This window comes from Condylura cristata, unplaced genomic scaffold (assembly GCF_000260355.1).
Source record: "Condylura cristata isolate star-nosed mole 26May11 unplaced genomic scaffold, ConCri1.0 scaffold00020, whole genome shotgun sequence".
NCBI classification, from domain to species: domain Eukaryota; kingdom Metazoa; phylum Chordata; class Mammalia; order Eulipotyphla; family Talpidae; genus Condylura; species Condylura cristata.
In genome coordinates, this window is record NW_004567121.1 from 36671658 (window position 1) to 36682188 (window position 10531).

The window sequence follows — 10531 nt, forward strand, 5'->3', positions numbered from 1 at the left end:
GAGAAGGAAGGTAAGAGACCGGGCCTCTGAGCCGAGCAGCCTGCCACGCCCCAGAGCCGGGAAACAGGCGCGGGCGGCGGGGACTCCCGCAGCAGCTTCGTTTGCAGCCGGATTCTCCGACTCCAGTGGTCAGCAGGAGATCCGATCGCTCTTCTCTCCCCTTCTTAGCCCCTTCTCCCAATCACCGGGCACGCACGCCAGCGTGCACACACATTTGTGCATGTGTCCTGTATGTGTCTGCACGTGTGCACACTCGCACAGATGCGTGCAGTTTCACGTGTGTACTTGTGCGCTGCGTGCTTGTGCCCTCGTGCAGCACCCTCGTGCACGCATGCCCTGTGAACGCGTGCAGGTGTTTGTGCAGGTGTGTGCATCCATGCACTGTACCAGCTTATGCTGAGCTGTGCTGTAAACACATGCATGCTCACCTACGCTCTCACGCACGCGCAGACATGCACGCACGCACGCGGTCATAGCTTCAGGAATGTGAGTGAAGATGCCGCATTGTGTTAAATAGGCAGTCACACCCTGACTGGCCGCCAGGGCACCTGCTGCCTTTGCATCCTTTGTGCAGATCCTGACTACCCCCGAAGCCAGGAACCAGGCACTGCCAGTAATATTTAGCTAGCTGCCACCCATGTATCCTCCCATCCCCACTCCCAGCCAAATGCAGCCAACGTCCTGCCAAGTACTGAACTGCAGTTTCTTACCTTGCGAGCGCGTCTATGAACAACCATGTATCACTTCATTCTTTTCACTTTTAAACTCAGCAGAATTATCAGCCTACACAGCAAACCCTTTTTCATTCACAATCATGTGAGTATTAATTATCCAAATCACTTCTTAGTACAGGTGATCCCTTTTCACTGCTGTATAGTATTCCCATGTGTGACTGTACTGGTTTACTAATCCATTCTCCTGCCCATAAATGTGTGGGCCTTTGAATTTTTTATTCAATAAAGTCCTGGTCTGAACAGTCTCCTACACAGTCCACAGCACCATGTGCCTGGGAGACACCTGCTCAAACTAGCTCTCTCCTAAGTTTACTCCCAGGGGACCTTTGCCAGCTGCTAATGCATGTGCATTGCCAAGTGAAGACGAGAATCACAAGGTGCTTTTCAAAGTGACAGTAGTTTATAGTTCCACAGTAACTAGAGCAGAAACACCATCGATCTACAAACATCAAGACTCTTCGCTGTTGTCAGTCCAGTGGATACTAAGTGATATGTCGTTTGGTCCTGATTTCCACTTACAAATGTTTATTCATCACGTGTCTCCTCTTCCCTGAAAGGCCTGGTTGGTGCCTTTGTCCATATTTATTGGGCAGATTTTTCACACTGGTGTGAGTTCTTAACAGCAGGATTTTGTCAGCTGTTGACGTTGCCCGTATCATCTGCTCTGCAGCTTGGCTTTGCACTTCCACTGTGACATCTTTGGGGGAGCAGGAACATCTTTGTTTAATGTTCTGTCATGGTCAGTCTTTACCTTGGAATACTGGATTTTTCCTTCTCAAACTACTGCCAAGCCATTTCATGAGTTACATTTTTTAATCCCCACAAACCTAGCAGACAAGTTTCCACATCCTCCTCATGGTGCCAGTGAGGAGTCTGAATCCCACGGGGAAGGGACGGGCCTCGTGTGAGGCCCAGGGCTCGGCCTTCGGACCATCCGCCCTGCCCAGGCTCAGTCCCACTCGCTGCCGCTCTGTGCAGGGTGGCGAACCCATTGGCTCATCTCAGCAGGCACCTTAGGGTCCTCGGTGCCACGCGTTGCCTCAGCCCCGAAGAGGGAGAAACAGGACGCTCCTGTGACAGGCATGGGAGGACTGTCCCGGGAAGGTTCTGTGACCATCACGTGGTTTCACAGCCTGGGGCATTTAGGAAGGGTGGGGCTGTGCCACGCCCAGAGTTCAGAGCTCAGCAGGTGGCCCCTGGGGGCGTGCCAGGGTGTGGGAGAGAAACTAGGCCCAGACACAGTGGACCGGGGAGGCCCTGGCAGGTGCTCCTGTCTGACAGGTGCTCCTGTCTGACAGGTGCTCGTCCTCAGGGGGGTCGATTTTGGGCTGGAAACTCTGAACTCTGACCCGCACCTTGCCCTTAGTATTCCTTCCAGGATTACCTTCTTGAAAATTCTACCTGCCCGGTAGGACGCTCTTTTCAGTGGAAAATCTGCAGTTTTCATCTTTCTGACCCCTTCCTCATGAGACAGTTGTCCAGGCTACCATGGAATCACAATACAGATGGGTCTAATGGGAGGCAGCAGATTGGATGTTGGTGGGGGCGGGGCGGGGGCAGCCTACAGAGGTCGTTTGCATGCGGAGACGCTCCAGCCATCAAAATGGCCTACAGCTGCACTTCCCCCAGCTACCTGAATCTGCTCCTAAGAAGAGTCATTCTCCCAAAGTGGACGAGTAGCTGAAACCTCAAAGAGAAACCAGCAGCTATTGTTTTAAAGTCGCACATACCACATAAGGTGTCCACCTATGAAGTCAGACAGGATTGCCAGGACTGGGAAAGTGCCCGTCCAGACGGAAAGAGGAGAAAGTGATGGAAATTCACTTATTCTGGCAAACACAGGGTAGTGTCAAAATGCGCCATCTGCTACCCTACAAAGTCCCGACCAATTACAGAAGACTCTTGGGCTGAATCCGAGGGTCCCCCAAAACAGTTGTGCATTTGCTTGCTCTGACCCCCTCACGAGTTTCAAGGGACAATTCTTGGTGTCCTTTTTGCAGTTTGGTGTCTCTGTGACAGTGGCCACCCAGGACTGGGGTGCCATGTTTGAGCGCGCCAGGGGTTCTCCCAGGGAAGTCCTCTGTCCCCCAACTTAGAGCATCTGGCGGAGAGAAGCCCCTTGGTGCCCCCCAGAATGAGAGGGGATTTATCCTACTCAAGCCCCTTCCACTCTGTGGTGCGGGTGGGAAATGATGCCGTTTCCTATCTTCTCCTCCCTCCTGTATACCATCGTAGGACGGGCACTGGGCACCACCCAGAGGCTAACAAGACAGCACCAGCCTTCTTTCCCCTCAGACCTGCCTGTCAGATGCAAAGGTCTTATTTATCAGCCTCTGGTTTCTATCGCGGCTACTATTCAGCCTTATTTGCTTTTCTAACTTTTGTTCCCTCCATTGTCCCTGAGGGGGACGGGGCGTGGCAACCCATCTTCATCACCACCTTGGCCTGAACACCGCTGTGTCTGCAGGAAATGATTAAAAAGCGATTCCATCTCCCAACCTGTGCCAACCTTGCAGGAAATCAGGGATAATTAGGCAAGAGCTATCCTCGGGAGCTTATTTTGATCCAATTATGGCACAGTGAAGACATGATCAGAAGCTGCAGGAAAAGGGTTTAATCAATAGGAGTGAAAAATGACCTCCTAGGTCTCCCAGGGAAATAATAAACTGTGTCCAAGCCGACAGCAAAATCCTACCAGTCAGCACAGCACCTCATGCATTTCGAAAAGTCTTGCTGCTTGTGATCTTCTCTGAGCTTCACCCCGGCCGACTCAGCCACCTGTCAGGGGAGGAAGAACCCAGAGGCTGGGTCACACTCAGAGGGACGTGGGAAGTCAGAGAGGGACAGGAAGTAGACTGGAGGCGATTACCTGAGTCAGACAAATTCACCACCAGCTGAACCACAGAAAAGTTGATTGACACAAACTTCACCTGGATGAAGGCTGACTGGATCACAAAAACCTAGCAAAATGAGTTTTTCTATTTGAGTTGAAGAGGAAGTTTTGTCGCACTCAATATGCTTTTCCAACGCCTGCAAATTGCTGGATGCGCAGCATTTTCACTGCATAAATTCTGGCAGCAGCTGTATGCTTCAAAGCAAGAAGAATTCAAGGATGTCTCTGTGGAAAAATAGGGCATAGGTATCCCAGGGGTTCTGGAACATTAGTCTGAGTAGAGCCATCTCTCTCTACGAGTGGACCAGACTCCAGACTCCACTGCTGATGAAAGAAATGATTTAAAAGATCCAGCGAGAGGCCACACGAGCCAGAGAAAGGCAGATTTCACCGATTTTTGAGATTTGTGATTATAGATTAAGCCTGGAAGAGCAGACAGCAGGCTGGATCCTTGAAGTAGGACAGATCCATTCAGAATTGTAAGGAATATTTAAAAGCATGCTGCCGAGACATAGTAAATGCTCGGTTTTAAGATGTACTTGTTATTTAGATGGAGGGTAGATTTTTCTTTGCAAGGGTTCCACAAGAAAGCATCACAGACTGACTTGAACACCTGAAATGTATTTTCCACAGCTCTGAATGGCAGCGTCCTAGCCCAAAAGGATCTGCTGATTTTTTCAGAGGCCGCTCAACTGGGCCCGGGGGTGATGAGACACAGCACGTGTTCTCCTGAGTGAGTCGACAAACCTAAGCAGATCTCATCTCTTCGCATGGACTAGACTGAGGACCCTCAAACTTTACAAATTAAAGCCCTAATCACTCACATGACTCTATGTGGGGACCCAGCATTTTAGGGAGTCAAAAGGGCTCATTGAACTCATGGGATGTGACCCCAATCCAATAGGACTCTGGTGAGAAGGAAGCTAAACCCTCATTTTCTCTTAACATAAAATTTGACTCCAGTTAACCCAGAATTTTCTCATGTTGCATCTTTTATCAGAGATCATCCCTGTAGTTGAGAAACTCACCGAGACCTAAGCCAATTCAGTCTCAGAAAGCCCGGCTGTGACCGGGCCCCAGGGCCAGGTTGATGGCCTCTGCTGGGAGCCTCCTCACGTGGAGAAGGGTGGGCGGCCTGCATCAGGCCTTCTAGAACTTCTATGACATCATCCCAATGGAATGCAGACTCAGAGTTTGCGAGAACTTTCTGCACAAGTCTTGTTTAATTTAAGTTTATAACATTCTTGGAGACTTAAATCTCATCCACGGTGGCGGAGAGCTCAGGCTTCAGCTGGATTATTAAAAGGATGCAGCAGATTTATCCTCCGAAAGCTGAATTCAGCAAAGCCTTCAAAGCCACCCTGCCCCCAAGCTCAAAGCAAATCTCTCAGCTCATGACATTTCCAAGATTGCTGGCAGTCAGCAGGCCTTTGGATTTATGTCACCAAAGTTACATGCGGTAGAAGCCAGCGCCAGTTACAGAGCAAAGGTTCACGTGCACTGGTTCAAAGAGAGCGTGAAAAGCCCTCATTAAAAACCAGAACCCAAAGCCTATTATTTATTTTGTTTGCATCCATAACAAGGGGCGACGAGTTTGGGGTTTTGCTTTTTGTTTTTCCTGTTGTCTCCAGTAATGACAGACATGAGTGAGTGTCGCAAAATGCCAGCTGGGCAGCCGGGGGCTGGGAGTGAGGTCAGACTTGGGAGATGACAATTGGCACCTGTCCATGGGCATTTACTGACCGGCTAACCAAGCTCCGCCTACCTTCTAGAACCCACCCTGACATTCAGTGACAAACGTCACCCAGACGCTGACACAAGGGGTGCCCAGGTCAGCCAGCTTCCTCGCCAGCTGCCCTTCTCTGGTTCAATCCTGTCCTGGCCAAGCAGGGAGTCTGATGTCCTCATTCCAATTTCACAGGTGGGGGATGGGGGCTTGAACCCCGGCTCCGTCCACCACCACACAGGTTACCCCTGTGCGGTTTTGCACAGGCCCTGCATGGCCTCCGCTTCCCCTTCTGGCTGCCTTTGCCGGCAGCGGACCAGGGGAGCCCAGGGGGCACCTCAGCTAGCAGCTGAACGATGGGGGTTAAAAGCTTTGGGGAAAAGTTTTTCTTAAAAATTAGGTAAAGGGAGAGACAGCATCAGTCATGTCCAAGCAGTGACACGAGGATTTTCAGGTCCACTGTCAGCTCAGGGATCTGCTCTCCTGGCCCCACTCATTGAAAATGGATCATTCTATTTGAGAAGGTTCCTGATCTTTAGGGAAATCAAAGTTCTTTTGTCTGCTGAGGCAGTGAGAGTGTTTCCCCAAACCACCACCGCCCCCACCCCACTTTCCTATTCACGTCCTGGACTGACTGCACTCCCCAGGCTGCTGATTCCATCCTTGCAAAGCTTCTGCCAGCAATGGCGTCCTCACCTGGCTGCGTTTGAATGGCCGGTTCAGTGCCTGGCGAAGCCGAGGCTACAGATAGGTGAGACCCATCACTGGGGACTCCGGGCAGACTCCCTGCATGGCTTCTCAAGCAAACTCATGTCAGTCTTGACCAAACGTCTGTGGTAGCAAAGGTGATGTCTGCTCTTGAGACGGGTTTGCAGTGGAGATGAAAGAATCACTCCTGAGGAGCAGTCCACAGGCAGCATTCCACATAGTGGCTGGAATGCAATAAACAGTGTATGAGTTTTTACTATTATAGTCACTACGGTTACACTAGTAGTATTACCACTCCACCACCAAACTCAATGCATCAGATCGCAGCTATGTGCAAAAAGATGTAGCGCATCTTAGGGACCTAAGGACTCATCCCAAGGGACAATTCGCCTGCCACCAAACCATATCACACTTCTCTTCAGAGACTGGACCAGACCAACTGATGAGCCCAGAGAGTTTGTTCTAGAAAAGTCAACTTATAGAGACCATTCCCTTGAGCCCACCATTTCTATTCTAAGAGTTATATCTCCTGGGAATAATAGGTGATTGGAACATTCCCTCAACAGCAAAACCTGTCCCTGCCAGCAGGAGCTGTCTGATCTCAAAGCCCCCAGAAAACAACCATAACTAGCTCAGCATGATGCTTCTTCTACTTGGCCTTGTCATGTCATGAGGGCAGATGTATTTTCCAGATTTGATGCTGAGTGTCAGAGGCCCTCATCAAGTAAGCTCGATGGCCGTTGTGAGTCTCTGAGTAGTGCTGCTAGATGCTAAAAGGGTGGAACCAGGGACATCAGACTGTACCCCAAGCCATGTGTGATTCTCACAAGGCTGCACTGGGACATTCTAACTCCTTCTAGGAAACAGCTGTCAGAAGTCGTAGATGATGTTCTTTTAAAGATGTAAAAACAACAGCAATTTGCTATTTTTATCAATTCCATCTTTTCTGGGCCTATCAGAGTCAATGATTTGAACTGAAACAAAAATAAGAGACTACTTTTATTTTCAAAGTTTACTTGCTTAAAATTCTAACCTTTGCCAAAAGACTTTAAAAAAACAGAAAAGAACACGTTGGTTTGTAGCACAGGAATGTCATTCAAACCCTTAAAGGAAAATAGTGTGTGCTTTTCCAAGTTTCAGTTATTTTTCCAAGTAAACAAAGATATCTTTTTCTACATTGTTTCCACCCAACTTTTAAAACATGCCTGCTAAATTTCTCAAGTATCATATTTTACGTGTTTCTGGGTGTTGCAAAGTGCCAAGCAATCAATCCAAAGAAAGCAAGTTCATAGGTCTAGCTGGCACAAGAGAATAAATGATGCCCTTTCTACCTCCCAGCCAGGTAAAACTCTCCATCGTTTTCAGGTGCAGTTTAATCGCCATCCCAGCACCTCCCATGGTTATTCCTGGAGCACAACTGACATGCACGAGGAAGGAGTCACCATTACCATGGTTAGCACACACATGTGGGCCTTACCTAACACACACTCAGAGGCTTCACCTCAGCATGAAACCAGAAGCCTGGGGTGTGAGCACAGGAAGAGCCCGAGGATCATGTCACCCATAAGTTTGTGACAGGTTCATGAATAGCTACATGCTTTTGAAAACTGGAATGAGCACCCATGAGAGTCTTGTGTAGACAACCGCAGTGCACAGTTGAGCAGAACACGGTCTGTGCCCGGGACCACGGCTGCTCGGGCATCACCTGTCAATGAGCAGGGGGTGAAGGCCACGCACACGCTGTAACACAGCAGGCAAAGTGTGCCAGTGTCTAGAGGGCCCAGGTGGGCGAGCGACAGTTGTCTGAGTGGCAGAGAGAGACACTCATTCCATAGAGACCACCGGCTTGCACCCCACCCCCACCCCAGTCTCCTTGCAGCCCAGACACTGGACACAGCCCTAGATATGACCTTGACCTAGTGACGTATTTCTCTGCACAGGGCATCTTCCTCTTCTGTGTCTTGGCCCCCAAGACACCTGGCTGGCTGCTAGAGAGCATGCAGAGACCCTGACTGGCACAGCTAGGCTGCTCAGCCCTCCTTGTTGTACTGTGCTGGGCAATGGACTGGTTTCGCATTTCACTTGAACAGAGAAGTTGGCATTTCCCACAATTGCTTTTTCACATTCCTGTCTCCCCTCAACTTGCACATAGGCAGGCGACCCCATGAAACAATCATACAGGATATGGAGATTCTGCAGTGTGGGATTCGGAAGCTTGGGCGTTCTGGTGAATTCTGATGATACCAGCATTCCCACAGCAGGTGTCACTTCTGTGACACAGTGGCATCTCGTTAGCATACACACCTCTGGTGCTGTGAGGCAGAAAGCCAGCTACGTGCCAGGCTGCGTCTCCACACCCCCAGAGGCCAGCCCCAGCCCCTAGTGTCTGCCTGCTGTTTTGTCTAGAAAAGCCTCCAAAATGTCCTCGAAATCACTCTACCTTACCCTCTATGTTTACTACTTCGAGACTGTCTTTGTGTCATTGATGTTCCCAGCGTCCTCCGCAGATAACACAAACCCAATTTTCTCTGCAAAAATTATTAGAGAAGATTTGAATGATGTTCCATGAAAAGCCCTTTAGCTTGCCAAGGAGACTCGGAGCTGGAAGTGAGCTGGTATCTTGGCGAGCTGCATCCCGCCCTCCACCCTCCAAGAGTTTGCAAGATAAAGCTGGCCAAGTAATCTGATAGCTCTCCCTCATGCAAAATATGCCTAAAGCTGCTTATTCCATTTCTACTGGTTTTTTTTTTAAGGAGGTACTGAGAGGATGAAATGGAGAACAACATTTAGAACCTCCTTTTCTATACTATAATATTTTATGTCATAAGCCCACAGAATCCTTATCATATTTGAGGTGAATAGGATCAACCCCATTTTACAGAGGTAGAATACTGAGACTTAAAGAATTTTAGTACCTTCTCTCAAAGTCATACAGAGCCCAGTTCTGCTGGGTTTTGAAACACATGTGCTTCCTGATACACATGGAAAATCCAAATTTAGAGAAAGCCTAGAAGTACATTGATTCCAAACAGTTTAGTTTTAGGTGAATGCAATGAGGTCCAGAGAGACACTGGAGACATTGACAGCATCTCGGGCAGCAACATCCCAGAATTGGGGCTCCTTAAACCCATCTGCACCCCAGCTCTCTGCCACACAGGTTCTTCTCCAACAGCCACTCCACTGGGACATCACCCTCTAAACATTCATCAAGACCAACTGTCAAGAGAAGTAAGCGATGCTAGTGTGTAGAATGACATTTGACAGCAACAAAACTGATGTGAGCAGAGACTGTGGAGATGTGAACAGTGGATTGACATTGACCAGGTGACAGATGGAAGGTGCTGGAATTAAACCAGGTCCCAGAGCCAAGGTGAGCCAGGCAGGCAAACTTGCAAGGTCTTCCCTGCGTTCCTTTCCTATGAATTTTAACAAAATACCTCCTGAGCCAGGAAACCAGAGCCCAGGTGTGACTGTGATACAATGGCCAAGTAGGTGGGTTCATGGAGAGAAAATTCTGAAGAATTCCATCTGATGTGCACTATTGTGAACCAGAGATTAATTTCTTGGTTTTTGGTTTTTTGGTGTTTTTTTTTTTTTAACAATCACTTCCATATGACAATTGGTAGTAAAAAAAAAAAGTCATCCCTTATAGAAAACCACTTGATGGAAAATGCCCACAAGAGAAGAACAATCAAAAAAAAAAAAAAGTGAGGAAAAAAAAATGAGTAAATGACAAAAGCAAGTCTCTTACAAATAATGGAAATATTTGAACATGGAAAAGTTCCAGGAAGTATTTTCTTCCTCTACGCGAAGAAAAGTGGGAAGCTCTGGAAGTCCGACTCTATAAAAAGAATATGACTTTTTTTATGGTTTTCAAGATCTAGGGTATGGAGGGAAATGTTACCTATAACTAAGTAGCAAACAAGAATTTAGAAAATAGCAGTCCTTGGAGTCTGTCTGCTTGCACAGCACAGTATCTGCCCTCCATGTGATCACTGGGAGTTACTGGCTTAGGTTTGTTCCAGAGGAGCCACGAGGCATTTATAATTCCCTCTCTCCAAAAGTAAACCACAATCAAAACTAGGTCACAGATGCTGTTTGAACATAATGACTAACATCTGCAGGGCCCAGTTATGGTTTAAAGAGTAAATTCACATCCATTATCTCATTTGATGCACATGAAAATTTGTGGGGCGGATATTATTGTTCCCTCATCAGGGCTCAGAGTCTGAATGACTTGGCCAAGGAGACACAGTGAGTAAGGAACAGAATCAGGGCTTCTTCCCCGGCCTCGCCCTGCCCGTCAGTGCACACCAGCCAGAAGGACAGCTACCACCCACGAAGCCTAGGTGCTCAGAATCGCCTGCCACCAAGTCAGCTGGCTCAGCTTTGTTCCACAGAGTTTGAATTTTGCTGCAAGATTTGTAAAAGACATTCTGGTTGGGCCCTCCCTGGTGGCGCAGCGGGTTA